We start from the raw sequence: 23892 nt of genomic DNA, 5'->3' as shown, positions 1-23892 counted from the left end.
ATGTAAGTTAATTATTATTAATTAGTGAGAAGCATAAAATCAAAGCTGGTTATGAGGAAAAGAAATTCTGGCTATTGTTCTATCAACATAATAGCAGTGGATGATCTCACACGCTGTAAATTTCATCAGAAGAGTCATGATTGGCCAGGATGTGAGGGTGTGAGTGAAATACAGTCAGCTCCATAATCAGTGGCACCCTTGGTAAAGACGGGCAAAAGGAGGCCACAGAAATGCCTATGTGTGAAAAAATCTCACACTGAAAATATGAGAGAAAAACTGAATTGAAAAACTAAATTGAAGTAAATTTTGTCAAAGAAAAACAAAACGTCTTATCAAAGACGAGTGTTTTAACCTCTTACGCTTGTACTATTTCCTAAGGCGCTTTAATCAGTAATTACTTGGAAAAACAATTAAAATTTTAATTTAAAATTAAAAGGGGAATTCCACTAAAATGATAAAATTATCTGCATTATTCAGATGAATGGAGAGTGGTTTGGTGTGAAATGGTTCATGGTAGAGAAACTTACCGACTTTACAGTGGTGGTGACAGGAACCAGGACTCAGAATGTCTACAACACAGATATAGCCATTTTATCTACAGTCCAAAACCACCAGTGAACCCACACTGAGTTCACATATGGAGAATCGATGATGGTAAAATAGTGATATTTAATGACTACTTTGTCTCACAACACCCTGCATGTATCCATTCACCATTAATGGACCAAAATCTTGTCAACAGTCTCATAAAACAATGACTGAGACATCAGGCAGTGTATTCATAACCATTTCCTGTGAGGGAGGTTTTGGAGGCATTAAACTTTTCAGACTTCTGGTTCCTATCACCACCACTGTGAACAATTCTGACTCATAAGTTTCTGTAGAATGAAGCATTTCATATTAAGCCACTCTGAAGGACTTTGTTTACATTTGAATGATTTAACTAAACAGATGTTTTTAAAAATCGCTGTAGTTGCCCTTATTGGAGTGGGGAATGGAAGCCCGGAACTGCTGCCAGTTCAGTGGAGTTTAAGAGTTAACAAAATGATTCACAATTATTAGAATCCTTAGTACTCTTGTTCAGGGCACACATCACAGAAAACCTCATTTTGCTCACTTTTTCAAAATAGAAGCTCGCTGCAGTACGTAAACACTACTGAAGTCTCGAAATGTGCCGTTCACTTCCCAGTCCATACAGTCCATATACGGAAACTAAGCTGCAGAAACAGCCTGCTCTGAATTCGTTTTGGGATGTTACACTTCAGTGCACAGAGCTGAACAGGGGCCAGCCACTTCTTCATCAGCGTTGGTTCCACAAGTTTTTCTTTTTCTCCATACACATTTTGAAAAATCCTTAAGAGTTTTAAGCACCCAACAGAACCAGTCAGCTACTAGATAAATCACGACACTGTCAAAGTGAAAAATTTGAAAAATGAACAAGAAGGCAAAGGTACATGACTAAAGGTACCTTACTATTTTAATGTCAGAATGAACTACATATCCCACAGTGCACTACAAATCGTTTCAACCAATCACCTTTACTCTTTTTTTCTGCCAGCTTTTCCAATTTTTTCTCTTTGGTGTTTGTGGATATTACTGCTTTTAATTATTAGGTATCGTAGTTTTATGTACATAAAATGCTTGAATAGTTTGGACAATCCAATTAGTTCATGATAGTAGCCGTGATACAGTGAACCTTGTGAAAGAATGATGTTTGTTCACCTTTATTAGAATTATATTCCTCCTGATATGGCCTGCCTTCTTATTAATCATTTCAGAGTGAGTCTCCATGTTCTCCCCGTGTTTGTGTGGGTTTCCTCCCACAGTCCAAAGACATGCAGTCAGGCCAATTGGACACACTAAACTGCCCTGAGGTGTGTGTGTCTGTCTGCCCTGTGATGGACCGGTGACCTGTCCAAGGTGTTTCCTGCCTTCCACCCAACAACCGATGGGATAGGCTCCAGCACCCCTGTGAACCAAGAGGATAAACGACTTAGATAATGTGTGTGTTTGTGTGTGTGAACCAGAAGGGTGGAGAAAATTTGATGCTGCAATAGTGTGTGAAGTAAAAGGGATTTCTGCCATTCTTTATCATGTAACGTTACGCTTAGCCTACTTCTGGGTCAGGATGGAGGAGACAGATTTCTTCTGTAATTTTTATTCATTTATTCTATTTCCAACTTTTCTACCACAGGTTCTGTTTACAGAAGTCAGTGCTACGCACTCACCATATATTTCCCCTCTCTGTGAAAGCTTTTCTGTCATTCCTGAAACAAAGAACAGACAAATCTGGGAAAGACAGCGTACACCTTTCACACTAACTGGCAATTTTAAGATTACATAAATGTGTATTCAGGGCATTCATGTGTCTAAATGGGTTTAGAGATGCACCCACCCCCCAAACACACAAACTCCATTGCACAGACTCTGATTTTTAGCCCTCTTCTTCTCATGCTAATCTGGCAGCTGCCACATTTACATGCAGTCTGATAATCTGTTAATAATCTGACTAATGGCTCAATCGGAATACAATCTGTCCATGTACGTGCTTCAATTGGACTACACTAGTTCGATTGAGGCCATTCAGAATACAATTTCTGTCCAATTGAACGAAGCAGGTAATCCTGTAAATAATCCATTAAATAGAAGAATAATATCCATGTAAATGTCTGTATCTGATTACATTCCCTATTGGGAATTTAAATCCATTCTGCATGTGCATCGCGTCATAGTGAAAGATTACAACGATCAACATGGTGGAGCAGAAACTGGTCAGCAGAGGAGATGAAGTTTACTGTCTGAGCTTTAAAAGACAGCGGCGGGACGGACGTCCAGCTTACGTGTCTCAGAACACGACGTCTTCCTCTCGGCCTTCTTTAATAAGGACATGTGAAGGACGTTTTTCCTGAGTCTGACATCATTTTAAAACAATTAAAAACACAAGCGCTGCTCACTGCTGCTCATCTCACTCTGACTGGACTCACGTGATCTCTACACATGCGCGTCATTTTGGATCAGATTACTTGTAGTGAGCATGTAACCACAGATTTTCCATCAGATTGTTGAGTAGAGTGAGCATAAACACCTTAGTCTTAATCTATAATCATAGGTATTCAATCAGATTTTTCTGGCGCCAAACTGCACGGTTGGATTTCCATGGTAACAGCCACATCTCTGATTGGTGGAGCTCGCTTGAGGGGGTATAGTTGATGTATTTCTTTATGAGAAACAAGGCAATAAAATGTGCATTTTTCAGATAAACTAAGTTGAAACCAGACTGACTCATGGCTTTAATTCTCACACAATCTCACAGCACATTGTTTAGTCTACGCTGACTGGAAAAAATATTATGGGTAAAAGTCAAATTCCCTATGGGGATTATGAATGGGATTTTTACTTATGGAACCAGACTACAGCAGTTTACCTCCACCCATTCACACTGAAGTTATAAAGAGTGTTTCAGCTGCTTTTTTTCCGAATAAGGCAGCCAATCAACTCTGTTGTATTTGCATATTATGAGTCATAATGGCTGAATAACAAAAACAGTCTGTTTAATTCTTGTGAAATAGTCATGTCAAAATGAATTACAACATAAAAACAAACATGCGTCATGAGTGGACCAAAAAAAAAAAAAAAAACCTTTAACCCTTGTGTGGTGTTGAGGTCTGTGGGCCCCATTTTCAATGTTTACCAAAAAGAAAAAATGACGTGATTTATTATAATTTTAACCTCAGATTCTTTGGTCTTTGCTAATTTCCTGTGAATATAAAATAACACATTTCCAATGACTCCACTATGTTCACCCCCTACACACTTAAATTACACATGTGGTGTGGTGTGAACCTGCGGGGAATAAAAGTGTGGAGGTGCTGTGTCCCTCACTGTTCTCCTCCTACATGGTCTGCTGTTAGAGTGTGTGTGTCTGTGTGTGTATGTGTGCGTGTGTGTGTGTGTGCGTATGTGTGTACGCATGTGTGTGTGTGTACAACATGGGACAGGCTGCTGACTGGCAACAGCTGCTAAAGGAGAACCCTACTCTGGCCACTTATGATATGTTAAACATCTGGTATTTTTATATAAATTGTTATTGTATTGTTTTGTACTGATTTAATCAAATCAAATCAAATTTATTTGTAGCACTTTTTACAACAGATGTTGTCACAAAGCAGCTTTACAGAATTTCGGAAAAGACAAAGTTTCAACAGGACTGTAAGAATGTACAGAAACCCCCCCAGTGGGAAAGCCAGGGGCAACAGTGGCAAGGAGAAACTCCCTCAGAATTGAGGAAGAAACCTTGAGAGGAACCAGGCTAACCAGGGGGGACCCATCCTCCTCTGGTCAGACTACCTACAGAGTGATTATACTACTAATATTAATAGCAGTAATATTGGTATTAGGAATAACTAGGAGTCTATGAGAACATCAGTGTAGGGTGGGCAGCTAGTCCAAGGCAGGTGGTGGCAGCTGGGGCATGGGCAGCTGGTCTGAAGTGGGTAGCAGGAGGGCTCGGCAGTCAGTCGTCCTTCAGTGTCCACATATGGGTGATTGTATACTCGGAAAGAAAGCAGGGAGATGGAATTAGTTTTATTCTATCCGTTTGTACATAAACAGGGGATGTAAACATTTACAGAGTGCGGCTAACGACTCCGGCAGATCTGACGATGACAGCTAAACTAAAAGGAGAGAACCAGAAGGACACACAGACACGGCAGCACTCTGAGACAGTTTGGCATCCCTCCGCTCCACCGTCCACAATCCTGAGTGACCGCGTGCGAGCAGCGGGATGACAGCACCAGCGTCTCAGTTTACTATAATTCCCTGTGTCCATGGGCCCCTGGATCTGCTGCCTTTATCTTTATCTAGGGGGAACATTAACTACCAAAAACTAAACTGAACAAGTGAGTTTTCAGCCTAGTTTTAAAGACTGAGACTGTGTCTGAGTCCCGAACAGTTTCTGGGAGATCATTCCAGAGTTTGGGGGCTTTATAAGAAAAAGCTCTTCCCCCAGCTGAAACCTTCTGAATTCTGGGGACTATTAATAAGCCAGCACTCTGTGATCCGAGTTAATAAACAATTATGTGATGGGTCCACCAGACCACTGAGTAACACACTGTCATGATGGGCCCCTCCCAGTCCTGTCCACGTGTTCGCGTCTGTTTTGGTCCAGTCCACGTGTTTTCTGTTTTGAACCCCATGTACGGCCCCTTGTTTTGTGACTCCGCCCCTGATTGTTCCTACCTGTGTTTACACCTGTCCCTCGTTAACCCTGTTTGTATTTAAGCCCTGTGTTTGCCCCTTGTGTTTGCTGGGCTTTGTTTGTAGGCTTGTTTGACGTGCTGTCTGTATGTTTGATGTCTTTGTTTTGTTTGGTGTTCGTTCCTCCAGCCCCCGTTGTAGTTTTCCTGCATTTATTTCATTATGTCTGACTGTCCTTCTCTCCGTGTTGGCTATCTGAACTTGGACTGTTTCGACCATGCCTCTGGATTTGCCCAAAATAAATCTCACTTTACTCAGCATGTGCGTCCACCTCATCGCTTCACATCACACACATCAACACCACACAAGGGTTAAGTGCTCCTCCATCACGTCCTGCTTTAATGAGATACAAATGTGCCAAATTCTCAGAGACGTGCATCAACATGGGGATGATCAGAGCATAATGAGACTGAGACTAATGCAACGCTCTTGCCTTTTTGAATGCTCATTAACAAGCCTAGGCTAGTCTATTGCAGATGACCATGAAATCTGGCTACAAAAAATGAATACTAATGCCAAAGGCTGACATACAGGTGTCTTGACAGAGCAAGCATGCATTACCTTGACTGATTACAAGTGAGATCTTTGACATCCGTCACCCAAATCATATGCTGTTATGTTCACAGCTCACTGTACTGGGTCTTATTGCATCAGCCTGGCTATGACAGAGACAGAGCTGCTGGAGAGGCTCAAGCCATGTTACCTGCACACGGAAGCAGACACGAAGCATAAAAAAAACATGTACAATCACAAACCCCAGCCATAGGAAAACAAGCTGGGTGACAGGTGTAAGGTACAGCAAGCCGCGCTTTCTTCTCCTCACGGGAGACGAGACACAAAGGCATGTCCTGGAAGAGCCACCTCAAAGGAGCATCCCCTGCACTTCATACCTGCAAGGTGAAAACAGCTCGAAGAAGGTGCAATTTCTGCAAATTCAATTAGCGCTACATGCTAATTTCAGGTGAAGTGCACACGGGGATCAAAACTGTGAGCTCTTCGCACTGATTCACCGCAGGTTTTCCGATTCCGTCAGCAGTGAGACGTGTTGCGTTTGATGCTTGTTCAGGTGTTAATAATCATCATACCAGTGGAGGTGTTTAATTCCAAACAGGCCAAAATATCCACTCGTAACAATTTTGGATATTAACGAGCTTTGGAAAAGAATAGCAGCTGTTGTTTAATCGAGAAAACATTTTTATTTCTCTAATAAACAGGGTATTAATCAAAATTCAGCAATAAATTTCTTGTATGTGTAAATTCCACCCTCACTAACATGAATTATGAAAAAATAAAGAAAAACCTTACAATAAACAAGACTTTTGCTGTGTGTAGATGTAAATACACCAGAACCAGCAATTGATAAAATGGAACAAAACTCTTGTTGTTAGTGACCTTGTGAGTTTTGGCAACTAAATATCTTATTTATCTTCTTATCTATAGCTACTTACAACCCCAATTCCAATGAAGTTGGGACGTTGTGTAAAACATGAATAAAAACAGAATACGATGATCTGCAAATCCTTTTCAACCTATATTCAATTGAATACCCTACAAAGACAAAATATTTAATGTTCAAACGGATAAACTTTATTGTTTTTTGCAAATTTTCACTCATTTTGAATTTGATGTCTGCAACACGTTCCAAAGAAGTTGGGACAGGGGCGTGTTTACCACTGTGTTACATCACCTTTCCTTTTAACAACACTCAATAAGAGTTTGGGAACTGAGGACACTGATTGTTGAAGCTCTGTAGGTGGAATTCTTTCCCTTTCTTGCTTGATGTACAGCTTCAGTTGATCAGCAGTCCGGGGTCTCCGCTGTCGTATTTTGCGCCTCATAATGTGCCACACATTTTCAGCGGGAGACAGGTCTGGACTGCAGGCAGGCCAGTCTAGTACCCGCACTCTTTTACTACGAAGCCACGCTGTTGTAACACGTGCAGAATGTGGCTTGGCATCGTCTTGCTGAAATAAGCAGGACGTCCCTGAAAAAGACGCTGCTTGGATGGCAGCAGATGTTGCTCCAAAACCTGTATGTACCTTTCAGCATTAATGGTGCCTTCACAGATGTGTAAGTTACCCCTGCCATGGGCACTAACACCCCCCCACACCATCAGAGATGCTGGCTTTTGAACTTTGCGCTGATAACAATCCGGACAGTCCTTTTCCTCTTTGGCCCAGAGGACACGACGTCCATGATTTCCAAAACAATTTGAAATGTGGACTCGTCAGACCACAGGACACTTTTCCACTTTGTGTCAGTCCATCTCAGATGAGCTCAGGCCCAGAGAAGCCGGCGGTGTTTCTGGGTGTTGTTGATATCTGGCTTTCACTTTGCATGGCAGAGTTTTAACTTGCACTTGTAGATGGAGCAACGAACTGAGTTCACTGACAGTGGTTTTCTGAAGTGTTCCTGAGCCCATGTGGGAATATCTGTTACAGAATGATGTCGGTTTTTAATGCAGTGCCACCTGAGGGATCGAAGGTCACGGGCATTCAATGCTGGTTTTCTGCCTTGCTGCTTATGCCTAGTTCACACTACACGATTTTAGCCTGGTTTTTCAGTCGCCGACTGTTTTTTTGTAGATCGCAGACAGAAACCTGTGGTCGGAGGCAAATCGGCGATCACTTGGCGCTCGCTCAGTCCTGTCCCAACTTCTTTGGAGCGTGTTGCAGGCATCAAATTCAAAATGAGTGAATATTTGCAAAAGACAATGAAGTTTATCTGTTTGAACATGAAATATCTTGTCTTTGTAGTGTATTCAGTTGAATATAGATTTGCAGGATTTGCAAATCATCGTATTCTGTTTTTATTTATGTTTTACACAACGTCCCAACTTCATTGGAATTGGGGTTGTAAAACTTAAATGAGTAAAGGTTTCTGTTAACTCCATAAAATGCAGGCTTGCTAGAGCTACGACTAGATTTACTAAAACAGGCACTAATAATCTACACTGTTAGAAATAAACGTTCCATGCATGTCCATTATTTGGTCTTCAAGGTACAAGGTGTATCTTAAATGGGTTTTTCCAGCTGAAAAGTTCGCATTCATACCTTTTCATAACCGAATGTTTTCTTGCCCGGAGGTGAGATGGGGTGTGTGGAGTCAGTACAGCTTAGAAAATATCATTTCAGTGGATTATGGTTCAGTTATGTTCATCTTAACTATGAAGTGCTATCCTCTATGCTGTTGCATGCTGGGGAAGCAGGCTGAGGGTGGTAGACACCAACAGACTCAACAAACTGATCCGCAAGGCTGGTGATGTTGTGGGTGTGGAGCTGGACTCGCTGACGGCCGTGTTGGAGAGGCGGACGCTGTCTAAGCTGCAGGCCATTATGGACAATGGCTCCCACCCACTCTACGACACGGTGATGAGACACAGGAGCTCATTCAAGGCAAGACTCATTCTACCGAAATGACCACAGAGCGCCACAGGAGGTCATTCTTACCTGTGGCCATCAAACTCTATAACTCCTCCCTCAGTGTGTGATTCACAAAGTGTGGTTCATCTGTGCAAAACTCAATACCTGACTGTGCTGTTCATATGTGTAATAATGATTGTGTGCAATAATTCAGAGGTACAATCATTTGAACTGCTTTATACTAGATATTTAATATTACCACAGTCACCGCCACTTTACTGTATTCATAAGACCTTAAATCTCATGTACATATTGCAAATTTCTCTTTATCTTTGTTTTAAATTATTAAAGTGTTCACTCTTTTACATATATGGTTGCAACTGTAACAACCGCAATTTCCCTCTGGGATCAATAAAGAATTTCTAATTCTGATTCTGATGAAGAACTTCCATACAAATGAACACAAGGCACAACTTCTACTGCACAACACTCACAAACCCTGTATACACACTGATAAGCTCTCAGAAAAAAGGTAGTAAACTGTCACTGTCACTGGGACGGTGCCCCTCCTGTCACTGGGACGGTGCCCCTCCTGTCACTGGGGCGGTACCCTCAAAGGTACATCTCAGTACCTTCAGTCAGGGAACATAACTGAATCATAATCTACTGAAATGATGCTTTCTAAGCTGTACTGACTCCACACACCCCGCCTCACCTCCAGGCTTTTATTCTACTGTTCTGTTTTAAAACGTTCACTTATGAAAAGGTACAAATACAAACTTTTCACCTGGAAAAACTGATTTAAGGTTCACAATCATGCAAAACCTTAAAACCTGCTGTTGTACCTCTGAGGAACATTTACATTGTTCGTACCCTGATGAATGAAATATGTACCTGCACAGAACACACGCATACATACACATGCACACTTCTGAACAAAACCTCCAAATCTCCAAAACAGTAACTTTACAGAAGTTAAAAATATACTTTACTTTTAATGGAAGTCAATGAAACCAGAGTTTATTACAAGCCATTTTGGGTCATTTCATCATGAAATTTACACACAATGTATTCGTGATTAACTGTCACGATTGGCTCCTCCCACTCCATGTGCTTTTTGTTTTGGTCTTCCATGTGCGTTTTGTTTTGGTCCAGCCTCCTCGTTTCATGACTCCACCCGATTGTTTCCATCTGTCCCTCATCAGCCCTGTTGTATTTAAGCCCCGTGTTTGCTGGTCTTTGTATTGTTGCCTGAATTGTTATCTGCTGTGTTGGATGTTCTGTTTGTACTGTTTGTTTGATTCTGGTTTGTCATGTCTGCCCCCCGATCAATCCGTGTTGGATCTATGACCTTGGACCGTCTTGACTATGACCCTGGATTTGCCTTTAATAAATCTCACTTATCTCCGCGTATGCGTCCGCCTCCTCGCTCCCCGTTACGTTAACATGAGTGATGCGATATAATCACACGAGTGCTTTTTAGATGGAAGCCTGTGTCTGCCAAGTAGGAGAAAAAGGCTGCGTCCCAAACCGCAGACCACAGGACTAAATAATGTCTAAATAATGACTAAATAATTATTTAGTCATTAAAAGAACATGTTGTTACTCTTCACGAAACTGTGTGATTATTTCAAGATAATAATACATCACTATTTTGAGAAAGTAAAAGATTTGCTGTAAAAAATAAAAATGGAGTCAGTAAGTAATTATTTGGGCTTTCTGTCTTTTCTGTAAAAATATATTCATTTGGTGGTTTGAGCTGAACTTGAGCTCTGTGTTAGGTGCATTTAAAATTTGTGTGGTACTATAAAAGCCCTGTTTAATTTCACTAAGCACTTAATCTTCGACTGGGAACTGCAGGTTCTGAACTTGTGGTGACTGCGTCTTTTCAGCTCTGTGCATCAAACCACGACTGTGACATTTCCGTAACAGAAGCCACAAAGCAAAAAAATAATGAATAAAGAAGTAGCTTTAGTAATGCAGTGACTACAGAGCCAAAGAGTTTCGCAAAAGTTTTGAAAAGAAAACAGACAATTCCTTTTTTATATAAAAGCTGCTCTTAAAACTCTTTAATGTAAATGTAAATGTAAAATACATCCAGTTCTAGGAAATACCGGCTTAAAAAACAGTGCATTTACATGCACCTGAGTCATAAAAGCCTCTTGACTTGACTTGAGCAATCAGGTAATGCTAAAATTCCAGGTCTACATGAGTCAGTAATCAGATTTCTGCTTTGCAACCAGCCAATAAACTCAACATAACAAAACTCAAACTTCAGACCGCGGCTTAAATAAAAAACAACACCACACAACGTTACCTGAAAATATGAACGTATGTCATCTATAAGATAAAGAATATTTATATCCTTTATTTTGTCAACCATGTAATTGCTTTCAGCGTCACTCCAAGTGGTTTGCTGCCTCTGGTGGCGACGCTGCTCGCTTATTTCCAGTACCACCGTCTGTGTCGCGCATACGCAGACTGAGAAATCCGAAAGAAATCAGAGTAAGAGTTTCCAAAAAAAATCCAACCTCTTTATCAGATTTCTTAGTTCAATTTCTAGTCTGATCTAAGAAACGGAAGTATGTTGTTTACATGATCATTTGAATAATCACATAACTGCAGAAATCCGATTATGATCAGAATACGATCTGGTTGTTTTACTAAAACAATTCGGCTCAGTTTTTGTTACCGTAATCAAAATAATACAGATTTGGGGAGCATTTGAAAACTCTTTTCGTCAATCTCTCATATTTTCTCTCAGCAACAGCAATGGCAGCCACAAAGGGGCCGATAATAACGTGCGTTTCTCCACTGTGTTGAACAGCTCACAGTCAGTATTTACCATCAGCCGCAGTAAATCACAATAAAAACTTCATTATAATAATCTCTTCCCAGAGTTCTGAGCTTTGAGAGAGAAACTCAAAACACGCGAAAGAGCAGCTTTCGCACTCCTTTTCATCTTACTGCAGACGCTAAAGAGCCGTTACCCCTTTTTGTCTCACGGCAGACACTTTTTAACGCCAAAATAAGGTTTTGCGATTGAGCAAATCTGCTCCAAGCTTATTATTCACTAACTAATATGAATGAAGCGGTTATGAGGGAGGATTTGAAACCCTTGTCCCTTAAGTTATAGGTTTGACACTGACATTGGGAAACATTCAGTATAATTGTTCAATCCATTCCTAGGGTTTGTTGTGTTACAGAGCGTGCTGGTGTACCAGAATTTGCCTCTTGAATCAACACTTACCATGTCGTTCACCTTCGCCCACCTGGCGCTGTGCAGGTGTTTGTTTCAGCCCTGCACAACACTTTTATTTCAAGCCAGCGGTGTTCTTGAGCTGGACAGAGTTGAATCACCTGTGGACATCTGTACCACCTCTACACAGCGCTGCCTGCTTGAAATAAAAATTGCGTTATTCAGGGCTGTATCAAATACAATAGATGTATTGCCTTAGGGGGGAATTTCTCTGATATTTCAGAACTGTATGCATAATTAAACGGCTAAGATGTAAACAAAGTCATTCAGAGTGGTTTGGTGTGAAATTCTCCATCGTAGGGAAACTTCCCGAATTGTTCACAAAGGTGGTGATAGGAAACAGAAAGTTATTACATGAAAAGGTCGTAAATATTCTGCCTGATGTTTTCTGATACAGTCACAGGCAAATTTGACCCCTGGTCAAATTACAATTTGTTGATCTTCTACATGAAGTCAACACAACCTACAACTTAAATACTTAAACTTTGATTTCTTTCTGCAAATTTTGGTGCACAGTTTCTGTTTATTTGCTGAGTTTAACATACTTGAAAAACTAAATACAAAAGGTGCCAAATTTGATGTTTTATTGTTTCACATTTTTCCCCAATATGTTAAATTCAGCAAATAAACTGTAACTGTGCATTAGAATGTGCAGACGTGTGTTCCCTGCAGAGTATGTGTGAACTTATTTACACCTAAAAAATAACCACGTTTTATTTGACCAGGGGTGCACAAAGTTTTGCACATTACTGTAGCTTTGAGAACGTTTTGGCCTACAGTTATTTTTTAAAGACACTCATGGAGAGGAGGGACACTCAGGGTGTTATAAGGCAAAATTGTCCCCAAAGAAAACTTGTTTTTTTACATTTATCACTATTTTCCCACCATCAACACTACATACAGAGATCAGAACACACATGTAGTGTTTTTTGGTAGCAAATAAAATGGCTATGTTTGTGTTGTGGTTCATATCACCACCACTGTAAAGAAATCTGATTTTGATAAGTTTCTCTACTATTAACCATTTCCCATCAAACCACTCTGACTGACTTTGCAGAACAGCATCTTGATTGTTAAGCTCAAAATCACTTTTAACAGAACTGAAACACGATGCTGAGCTTAACACTCATCAGACCCATATTCTGAAGCTGCTCCTTAGCTGAGTTTTGTAAAGTTGTAGATGTAGTTGGCTGCTTGACTGGGACTCTTATTCGAATAAACAGAAGTATAATGTTACTCATTGCTGACTTAATCATTATTAATGAGTCATAGGTACAAAATCAATGCTGGTTATGAGGAACGGAAAAGACCTTCTGGCTATTATTCTATCAACATAATAGAAATGGATCATTTCACAGGCCGTAAATTTCATCCTATCAGTAGAGTCACGGTTTGGGAGTGTGTGAGTGAAATGTATTATAAATATCATTATTATGGAGAGCCTTGCTGTGCTATGATGAAAAAGGGATGAAACATCACGTTTGAATCATTTCTAAACAGTGTCCCTTAAATCGAGGACTGAATTTGTGAGAGTACAAATAGGGAAGGATGCAGGGGCGTCTGAGTGCCGGAGGTCCTTGGAGGGCCTATGACCTTGACGAAAAGCAAGAAAAGGAAGCGAGGAAAGAAATGTTGCTCCAAAGAAACATCACCTACTATCTGTTTGTATGCAGTTCTAGCACTGTCCGTATTTCAAGGGTTATATTGTTATTGACTCACGGAAAGCTGTTGTTGCCATTCCTTTGGGATATTTCAGTGGCGTTTACCCTCCATGTGTACTGAGATACTTCTGTTTATGCATTACCACTTAGGCCCAGTCCCATTTCACCCCTTGCCCCTAACACTTCGCCCTTACCCCTCTGTTTTGTGCATTCACATCTAGGGGTGGGGTTTCTCGTTTTTTCTTGAGATAGAGGGGTAGGGTGAAGTGTTAGGGCTACATGGCCCTACAAACGAAGACTTTTCACAGACACACTCCAGAGTGTTATGAGAAAAAAAGAAAAACCAGCAAGATGGCCTCACAAGTGACCAAAGAACCCCACAAGTGTGAGAATTGTCTGTTAAAAATGACGCTAAGCGCTGAATGATCTTAGTCTAATGTCGTTTCAATGTATTATGGTCCTTTTCTTTATAACAATCATGAAAACCACTAGTAGTATGCTGATTTCTCGGTAGCTAGCCAGCTACAATTCCTGTTCCACCTTAAATGGTGCAGCAGTTACATTGTGGCATCCAACAGTGTCAGAACTGCTGCACCATTTAAGGTGGAACAGGAAAAATCGAACAAGAAGCTGGCAAATATCTGACTTCAGCTTCATATCACTGAAGAATTAAGGGTGGACGATAACAAATAATTGCCCCCCCACCCTTTGAAGGCATATGATACCCTAAATTTAACCATAGTAATCTTTTTATTTGGGGGTCCCATTTCGTAGGGGAAAATTTCAACCACTAGCCCTTGTAACTCAGTGCCAAAGAGCAACGTGACACATGAAAACAAGGGGTAGGGATAAAAATAAGGAATGGGATTGGGCCCTAGTCTTACTTGAAAGAAAATGAGAATGGATTAGATTGGCCTTTATTCATACAAATTCCATCCAAAAAGCTCAAAATATTATGAAATGGATGTAATAATTTTAGCAAATTAATAGGCATTATTTATGGACTGCTCAAAGCACTTAAACACTTATTTATGTATTTGTAGGTATTTTTGAAATGACTTTGAAATGGGACTCCCAAGAACCTTGTCCCCAAGGGTCTCGCAAGATGATCATTTATTCATGTTAAAATCACCAGCTCTTCTTATAAAAACTAGGATTTACCCAAAATACCTATGAAAATCCTTGGATCGCATGCCTAATGCGTGTCTGCTGAGTTTCCATACAAGCTGTGACTGAATGTTTGGATGTTGTATTCATGCTGTCTTGGAATAATACCATAATAAACCATAATTACAAAAGTCTGACTGGAAAAAACATCACTCGCAGCCTCATATGCCACACAAAGCTCAACACTGAGAGTGATTTTCAAAAACTCAGCAATCAACATGTTATTTCCCTGTCTATCATTCCGCAGCCACACGCGGAGACTATACTTAATGTAAAGGACATCAAGCACAGGGCATAAAACCAAACTCTAGCATATACCAGCATAGTGTGATTAATGTAGAAAAAAAACATAAATCAGAATCAAAGTGATATTTTGGACCTGCGGCATCTAAATGCATTATAAATTAGCCTAATTGGCCTAAAGGGTGTAACGATACACAAAATTTAAAATTCAATGCAGTACAGTGGTGTCTGGATATGATGGAGTCTCAATACAATGCATTTTCAATATGGCAAAAATAAGCAGTGCCTGAATTAGAGCTTAGCAAAAATATGTCACAATATTTCATTTTTATGACATCTGTTAAGTTGAAAAGAACCGGTAGTGCCACATTTAACAAATACTATCAAGTTCTCTAAGCACTGGCAATATGCTCAGAAAAGCATACTGTGGTGTAATTTGTCACAATAGTGATACATATCGTCTTATTGCCCAACCCTGGGCTGAATATGAGCCTTGTGTTCATATATTAATTATAATATGTTAATGCAGGGGTTCCCAAACTTTTGCAACTAGCAGCCCACACAACTGACTCCAAAATCCTTTGCAGCCCACAAGATATAAAATTGAAAAATGAATGGAAAAGTAAAGTTCCTTCATTTTTTTAAAAAACAAAGACGTTTAAAGAAATATGTAAACATTTACATTTTTACAATGTATCGTTTGTTACCCAGTCCCTAAGCTGCGCACATGGTGCAAAGATTAAAACCGTGTTTTCAACTTCCATTGGGCTCTGGCGGTACCGCTAGGGGGCCATTGACATTGGCAGGCAAAAGGCAAAATCTCATTATAATATGTAGACATTCAATCAAATAATTAATTTTGAATATGACACAATTATTTACAAAAACAAAACAAAAAAAAAGCACTAAAAATGCCTAAAAATTTAGGTTGAGCTCTACAATTGATCTGGCAAAATATATGACCAATGTATCCAACACAGCTAGCTGGCTAAGTTGGTATTATATTTCAACAATGTTAAACTGAATTAAACAGGTTGTTTTTGTTACTGCACCTTTAAGACTGATACAAGATAAATTGGCTGTCCTGCATTATGCCTCACTCAAAAAGCACTCAGAAATAAAAAAAAAAATAAATAAAAACTTCTTATAACTTCAATATGAATGAAGCTAAACCGCTGTATATAACTGATGTATGCTGAATAACTGGATGTATGCAAACAAACTGGTTCTCATGATATCATAGAGAAAGTGTATTCAGATGGGTGTTTCCATAGTACAGTTTAGGGTTGTAATAATACACATATTAGTAAGTTTACTTGGAGTTTAAGATTCAATCAGACCTGTAAAAATTAGGTATATTAAAAATGTTTAAAAACATTTCACAGATCTCTAATTCAATACCACACAGACTAGTGTCACTCAGAATTTGATAAATAAACCTCCAAAAAAACAACCCTAGAATTCATAACTAATTTATAAAGGGCCCAGTTATTTGAGTACCACACCCTCTTCTTTACTCTGATTAGCCGCACCCGATCACTGATAGCGGCTACCTTGAAATAAGATAAACAAGAGACCCTGGATGAGTGCAGTATTAAATTTCAATATACTGTTTCCAATTGGATTTTTTAATATATATTAAAATCCTTGCACGTTAAACTGGCTTTCCGTCCCAAATGGTTCTTCTGTTTCCTCCTTTGAGCTCAGGACTGCCTGTGTGTTTACTATATGTGCCTGTTAGAGGGAATCTGTGTATATGTGTGTGTGCCGGAGGCCCCGGCGGGCCAGCTCGGCCCGAGTCCCAGGCCGATATGGCGTTATTTGCTCAGCTGGTACCCTGTTTTAACAGATACAGCCCGCTGTGACTCCTTCTTGGATGTGATTTCACTGTGTATGTGAATATGCATGCCCTCTGTGCCAACTATTAAACTCAGAGTGACACAAGAAAAGACCTACATCTGCAAAGTCATTAAAATGTGAAAGCATTTCATTGCCACTGTGGTCATTCGTCGGGAAAGACTGGGCGCACTTACAGCATGAGTAACCGTGCTTCATGCTGATATGATTACATATTGAGTTCTCTAATGTGGTCTACAATAAACTGTAAATGCATTACTTTAAACCTACTTGGCTGAGGATGCACTGACCTCTGTTTCTTTAATGGAAATGCTTTAAATGCATTATTTTCCTAAAATGATTTATCTGAAAATGATTTTGCCTGATCCCAAATACAAAGGAACTAGACAGTATGACTCCAGCTCATTAGCCAGGAGGAGATGGGCACCATGCTAACTCTGCTGGAAAAGTGTTTATTTTTATTATTGTTATCGTACTCACCAATACAGCCATTTCACTGCTGTGCACACACACAAAAAAAATGAAAATGTGATGCAAAATAAATAAAAAACCCAACAAACCATTCACATGCATTCAAAGCATGAGCAAGTCCCACTTCTGACACCAACTCCGCATTAGGGCTGGGAAAAATAATCTCTTCTTAGATGCATAGCAGAAACAGCTGTCTCTTGAAAGCTTCTGAATTGAATTACAATATGTCATAACTGGATTTTAAAAGTATTGTAAAATAAATGCATGTGAAATCAGTTGTACTAGGTCCTTTGCACATCCCAGCTTGGTAGTTTCATTCCATTGTCAATTAATCTGTTATTTTCTCAAGCGATCGATTAGTTGTTTGGTTTATAAAATGTCAAGTACTTCCCTAAGCCCAAGAAGACATCCTCAAATGTCTTTTCTTGTCCACACCCCACAGATATTCAGTCTGGTGTCACAGAGCAGTAAAGAAACCGGAAATGTGATAAGCAGAATACCAAAATAACTGCAGATTAATTTAATAGTCAACAACTAATCGATTAATCAATTAATTGTTGCAGCCCTATAGTAAACATGTCCTGTTGTGGCTTAATTTAGCTCAGGGGATGCTAACCATATACATCAAGCATCGTTTTGTAATCACATCTTGGCACCTGAATCAAAACTGAATTGAATCGAATCAAATCATAATGTTCCTAGAGATTCCCATCTACTCTGGATCAATGTAAAAACTACTTTTAACTGAAGGTCCTCACATTTCACCTGAGTGTTACCTCACCACAGATACGAGTAAACAAATGGACTGCATTTTTTGAAAGAGCACAGAGAAAGTGGTGGTTTCAGGGACCCACTGACTAAAAGCAGATGTTCTTTGATTTTCCCATAAGTCAGACCTGATTTGGCTTGTAATGTAGAACAGTTTTCTCGATCTAACTTGCGTAGTTTCTGTACTTTGGAATGATCACACAATCAAGGCCAATCTATCCCCCTGAAAAAAAGACTAAATTGGTCTGTCGTTGCTGTAGCTCTGCAGCAGAGGTTTCATAAGCAGTTCCATGAAAAATCTTTGCTTTTGCCTTTCCTTGGAGCCTTATAGTGTCTAAATGCAGGGAAACATTTCTTAAACTTTTTACTCACTAATTAACAACAAAGAAAAGGAATTTAAACTCACTACACTATATAGTAGCCAAATCAAACAGTATGGATTCTTCACTGTTCGTCCTACAAATAAATGCACCCAAAAATCTGTCACCTAACAACTTTATCACATTATTGTCTACATCTGCTGATGATCACACAGAGATATTTATTCAAAAGCAGAAATTAACATGAGGTAATGTTACAAAACATGTAATATTTATTTCTGTTACAAAATTAATAAAATGCTAAACTTTCTGTGCAAAGAGCTTTCTGCTCTTCTGGAGTGCAACAAATATATAATTTAATCATAATCATAATCAATAATTTTGAAACATTGGTCAAATCAAAACAAATATGCAAATATCAATATAATTCCCACATTTATGAAGATTTATGGGCAGTCGTGGGCTGGAGGTTAGGGAGCCAGCCTTCCAACAGGAAGGTCACCGGTTCGAACCCCTAAAGCAATAGTACAAGCCTGAGGTGCCCTTGGGCAAGACACCCAACCCCCAGCTGCTCTCTGGGTGCTGCGGATAGGGCTGCCCACTACTCCGGGCAAGTGTGCTCACTGCCTCCTAGTGTGTGTGTTCACTAGTGCGTATGTGGCTCACTAGTGTCTGCATGGGTTAGATTACGGAGGTGAAATTTCCCCATTGTGGGACTAATAAGGGTCTTAATCTTAAAACCTTCATTATTCTATTGTACTATTAACCCCTTAAAAATTGCAGGATTATTACATATTAAGGTTATTATTTAAAGTTATTTTCTAATGTTATTATTCAGTAATTACAGGGACTTCAGTGCAAACTGCTTGAGCTCTTTTTGGGTTCTGAAGTGTGAAATAAGACATTGGGCCCACTGGTGGACCCTGGCCTTTAAAGGGCTTAAAGGAAGAGCTACACTCTCAGAAATAAAGGTGCTAAACTGTCACTGGGGCAGTTCCCCTCTTGTCACTGGGGTGGTTCCCTCAAGGGTACATCTCAGTACCTTTAGTCAGGGAACATAACTGAACCATAATCCTTTGAAATGATCTGTTCTAAGCTGTACTGACTCCACACACCCCGCCTCGCCTCCAGGACTTTTGTTTTACTGTTCTGTTTTAAAACGTTTGGTTATGAAAAGGAACAAATACGAACTTTTCACCTGGAAAAACTGATTTAAGGTGCACAATTGGGCCCTAAAACCACTGCTGGCCCTTTGAGGGAACATTTACATTATTTGTGCCTTGATGAATGACAAATGTACCTGCACAGAACCTTCATTTCTAGCAGTGTAAACAAAACTGAACTACAGCTATATTTATAACACTGTTATAAATACACTTAAAAAGAACTCTGTGCATGTCTCAGTACTTCTAGAGGCTCCCTGCACTGACCCAAGCCACCATGTGACACAACATGGACCAATCACAGTCCACAAAATACATCTCTAAATACAAAATACAAGCCCAAAAATACATCCCTTTGCCTCGAAATGTCATTTTTGTTTGATCTATCATTCTAAATTTAGTCTGTGATTGAAAAAAAAAAACGTCAGAATATGATTCAAATAATTACCTTGTTTATTTATGATAATTCATAAGTGCTATTAGGACAATTATTTTTCTTTCCTTCTCTTTCAAGTACCACTTGATCTTTCTTTTTATTGCTTTGACTTTATTTAAACATTCTCTTTGCAGAAAAAATGTACACAATAGAAAAGACTGATCGATTACAAGCCATAAAGCTAGAACATAAAAAAATGATTAACTATAGACATACATACATGGAAAGATAATAGTGTTGATTTTCAGATTGGCAAAAATGCTGGGAAATATGCCAAAGAAATAAATAACTCCAGCACAGGAGATCTGCTGTCCAGCAGAGTGTAAAATGGACACGCTTGTCCGAAAGATAACCCAGGACACCATTTGGCTATACATTCTTTTGTTTATAACCAAGCAAACAGGGCAAACTGATGGATGTTAAGAGCATTACACACAGTCTGTGCAGAACACAGTTAACATTACAAATTATTAGGCAATGTTAGAGGCTCAGGTCAGTAACTATATGGTAACTATATCAGCATTATGGGGAAATGTGTGCCATAGGCTAAGACTCACATATGTAACACTCACATAAGTTACTTCAACTGAGTCTGGATCACGATGCTATGCTTATAACGATTTTTCTACAGATGACAATCGTTTGTCATCAAGCTTAGTGTAGATCTTCGGGGAGATGTTTCATTTTCATAAGTGAGAGACTCTGAAAAGACCTGAAACTTTATTTTTGAGCCTTTTCTAAATATGAATGCCACTGATTTAAGGAACAGGTAATCTTACCAAAGCTTAAAACAGAACTGTGTCCTATATTTTACGGTCCTACAAAAGAGCGCCTCAAAATCTAGCATGTAATCTACATTAGATTTGATCCAGGATCAGCTTTCTCTCCAAGGTCTCTAAAACATCCAGACAAAGCTAATTTAAATACAACACTTTTACTAGGGCTGCATGATCAATCGTATTTTTATCATTATCATCATATTACTTTCCCCAATAAACACATTGTTAAGAGCCGCTGCACAAACACACACGGTGCCAGAGCGATGTAATTAGATTGGTGGGAACAAAGCATTAGAAGGCCAATAAATGCTTCCCTGCGCTGGGCTTTAGCTCCGTCCTCCCGCAGCAAGTAACTTAACCATCTAGACAAACGGCCAATTACAAACAACACACGTCAAAAACGGCTCTATAGCTTTAAATGCTAGCCTGTAAAAACACTTCTTAAAATACAGCCATTTATTATGTCATAATAATGAGAACGTTTCGCATAATTATGGCTTACTATCTCATAATTATGACTTAATACCTCGTAATTATTACTATCATAATAATGACAATTTATAATTCAAGTCATAATTATGACAGTAATTTATTATTATGAGATACTAAGTCAAAATCAGGAGATAATTAGTCATAATTGTAAGATAGTAAACTGTGATGATAGTAATTCATTACTATGAGATACTAAGTTGAAATTATGAGACTGTAAGTCATAATTATGACAATAAGTTATTATGACATACTAAGTCATAATTGCGAAAGAAAACCTAATTATTATGAAACAGCAAGTCATAATTATCATATCACGTCATAATTATCACACATGATCTCATTACTATGACATATTAAGTCACCACTATGACAGTGTATCTCATTTTATGAGATAAGAAGCCATTAATATAAGATACTAAGTCCCAACTGTGAGACACTGTCATAGTAAGTCGTAACTGAGCCTTATTGTCCTTGAGCAAGACACCTAACCCCCAATTGCTCCCCGGGCGCCGTGGATAGGGCTGCCCACCGCTCCGGGCAAGTGTGTTCACTGCCCCCTAGTGTGTGTGTGGTGTTTCACTTGCATGGATGGGTTAAATGCGGTGATGGAATTTCCCCGGTTGTGGGATCAAAACAGTATCACTTAAACTTAAACTTAAACTTAATTATGATAGTAATTCATTACTATGAGATACTAAGTCAGAATCATAAGATACTTAGTCATAATTGTGAGACATGGTGTTACTATAAGTAACAGCATAAGTCATAATTATGACAGTATCTCATTTTATGAGATAAAGCTCCACTATTGTAAGATACTAAGTCATAATTATGACATTATATATATCATTATTCTGAGGCATAATCTCATTCACAATATATGACACAATAAGGCACAATTATGACAGTGTATCTCATTTTATGAGATAAGAAGCCATTAATAAAAGATCCTAAGTCACTGAAACCCTAAGTCAGAATCATGGAATACTAAGTCACAATTATGAGATGGTAAACTGTAATGTTGACATCGTAATTTATTATTATGAGATACTAAGTCATAATTCTACGACACTAAGTCTATATAAGAGGGCACATAATTATGACAGTGACTTTTATGAGATAAAAAGCCATTATGAGATTGTAAGTCATACTTATGATATAATAATGAATTATAATGAGATACTACATCATAATTAGAGGATTCTAATTCTAAGAGTGTGAATTATGAGAAAATCTCCTTATTTATAAGATACCAAGTCATACTTGTGACATCACAATTATGAGACAATATGACATTTTATGAGATAGACGAGATTCCACTATGACAAGATACTAATACTAATAATTATGGGAAACTGTCTTATTATAGTGACTTATGATTAGGGTATATTTTTCCCAATGGTGCAAACGGGCTTCCATGCAGTGTCTATGAGTATATCAATATTTTTATTTCTATGAGTATATCAATATTTTAATTTTGCAGAATGGTGAATGCCGCTTTTGTAATTTTGTATTTTTGGCTATAATTACAGCCGGCCCATCAAAAAAATGTCCATCCTCGTGGCTCATCCAGAGGCAAACTATTGATAAGAACAATTTATCACTGCTCACATCATCACTGTGATCTCCTACAGCTTTACTGACCATCGTGTTTCACGTCCTTATCGTGCAGCCCTAACATTTGCTTGATTTTAGGGTCCAGTGAATCCCTGAAAACGCCACTCTCAAGCTGCTCTTTCAAAGAATAAGAAAAATGCCATCTTGCTGAGGTAAGCCTCCACTGTTAGAAATGCCCACAACTCCCATTCACATTCACTTCTTATGCTGACCTAGAATCGTACAATGTGTAATCACAGCCTTACAAAGGACCTCAGAAATGAGCTCTTGTAAAATACTCTTGGATGCTGGAGGGAAAGAGCATGAAGTAATCCTCTCCTGGAGCCTCAGAGTGAGGCAGTAAGAGCTGAGAGCCACTGGAGGAGAGACATAATACCAGTTTAAAGGGGAACTCCACCAGATTTTCAAGATTTCAGCATAAATCAGTGGCTGAGAGGAAACAAAGTCAGCCAGAGTGGTTTGGTGTGAAACGGTTCATTTCTAGATAAACTCACCGACTCAGTTCTTTACAGTGGTGGCGATAGGAACCAGGCGTCTGGATGCCTACAATGCACACAGAGCCATTATATTCACTACCCAAACCCAGTGAAGTTTACACATATAAATAACGGTCAGCTATTTTGCTTCAGAACACCCTTCCTGCATCCATGCACCATTAGTGGATTCAAATAAACGGATTAAAACACATTTAGACCGAACCAATGTTACAAAACTACTGTACAGAACAAACAGTGCCTCAGGCGTCAAGCAGTGTGTCCATAACCATTTAATGAGAGGGAGGCATTAAACTCCTCAGGCGTCTGGTTCTTAAGACCACAGCTGTGAACAATTTTGACTTCTTCTCTACAACGAAGCGTTTCACATCAAACCACTATGAATAAGCATGTCAGAAATTCTGAAAAATCGGTGGAGCTCCCCTTCAATGTTCTGTAGCATTCAACAGTGGACTCCAGGTGCACAATGGTAGCCCCGCAATTTCAGTCATTCCCTTCGGCGTGTTGGTGTATAACAGGCAGGCATTAATAACGGCAACGTTTCTCA

At 39.2% G+C, this 23892-nt stretch overlaps 1 protein-coding gene across 2 annotated transcripts in view; it reads right to left on the bottom strand.

Annotated features, from left to right (window-relative positions):
* The window catches only part of lrrc3b (leucine rich repeat containing 3B), a 32806-nt gene that overhangs the window by 8032 nt on the left and 882 nt on the right, over positions 1 to 23892 (bottom strand). The gene's annotated exons all lie outside the window — the stretch shown is intronic.

This window comes from Pygocentrus nattereri, chromosome 1 (assembly GCF_015220715.1).
Source record: "Pygocentrus nattereri isolate fPygNat1 chromosome 1, fPygNat1.pri, whole genome shotgun sequence".
Lineage (NCBI taxonomy): Eukaryota > Metazoa > Chordata > Actinopteri > Characiformes > Serrasalmidae > Pygocentrus > Pygocentrus nattereri.
Note: the sequence above shows the minus strand (reverse complement) of the source record. Positions and strands in the feature narration are given on the sequence as shown.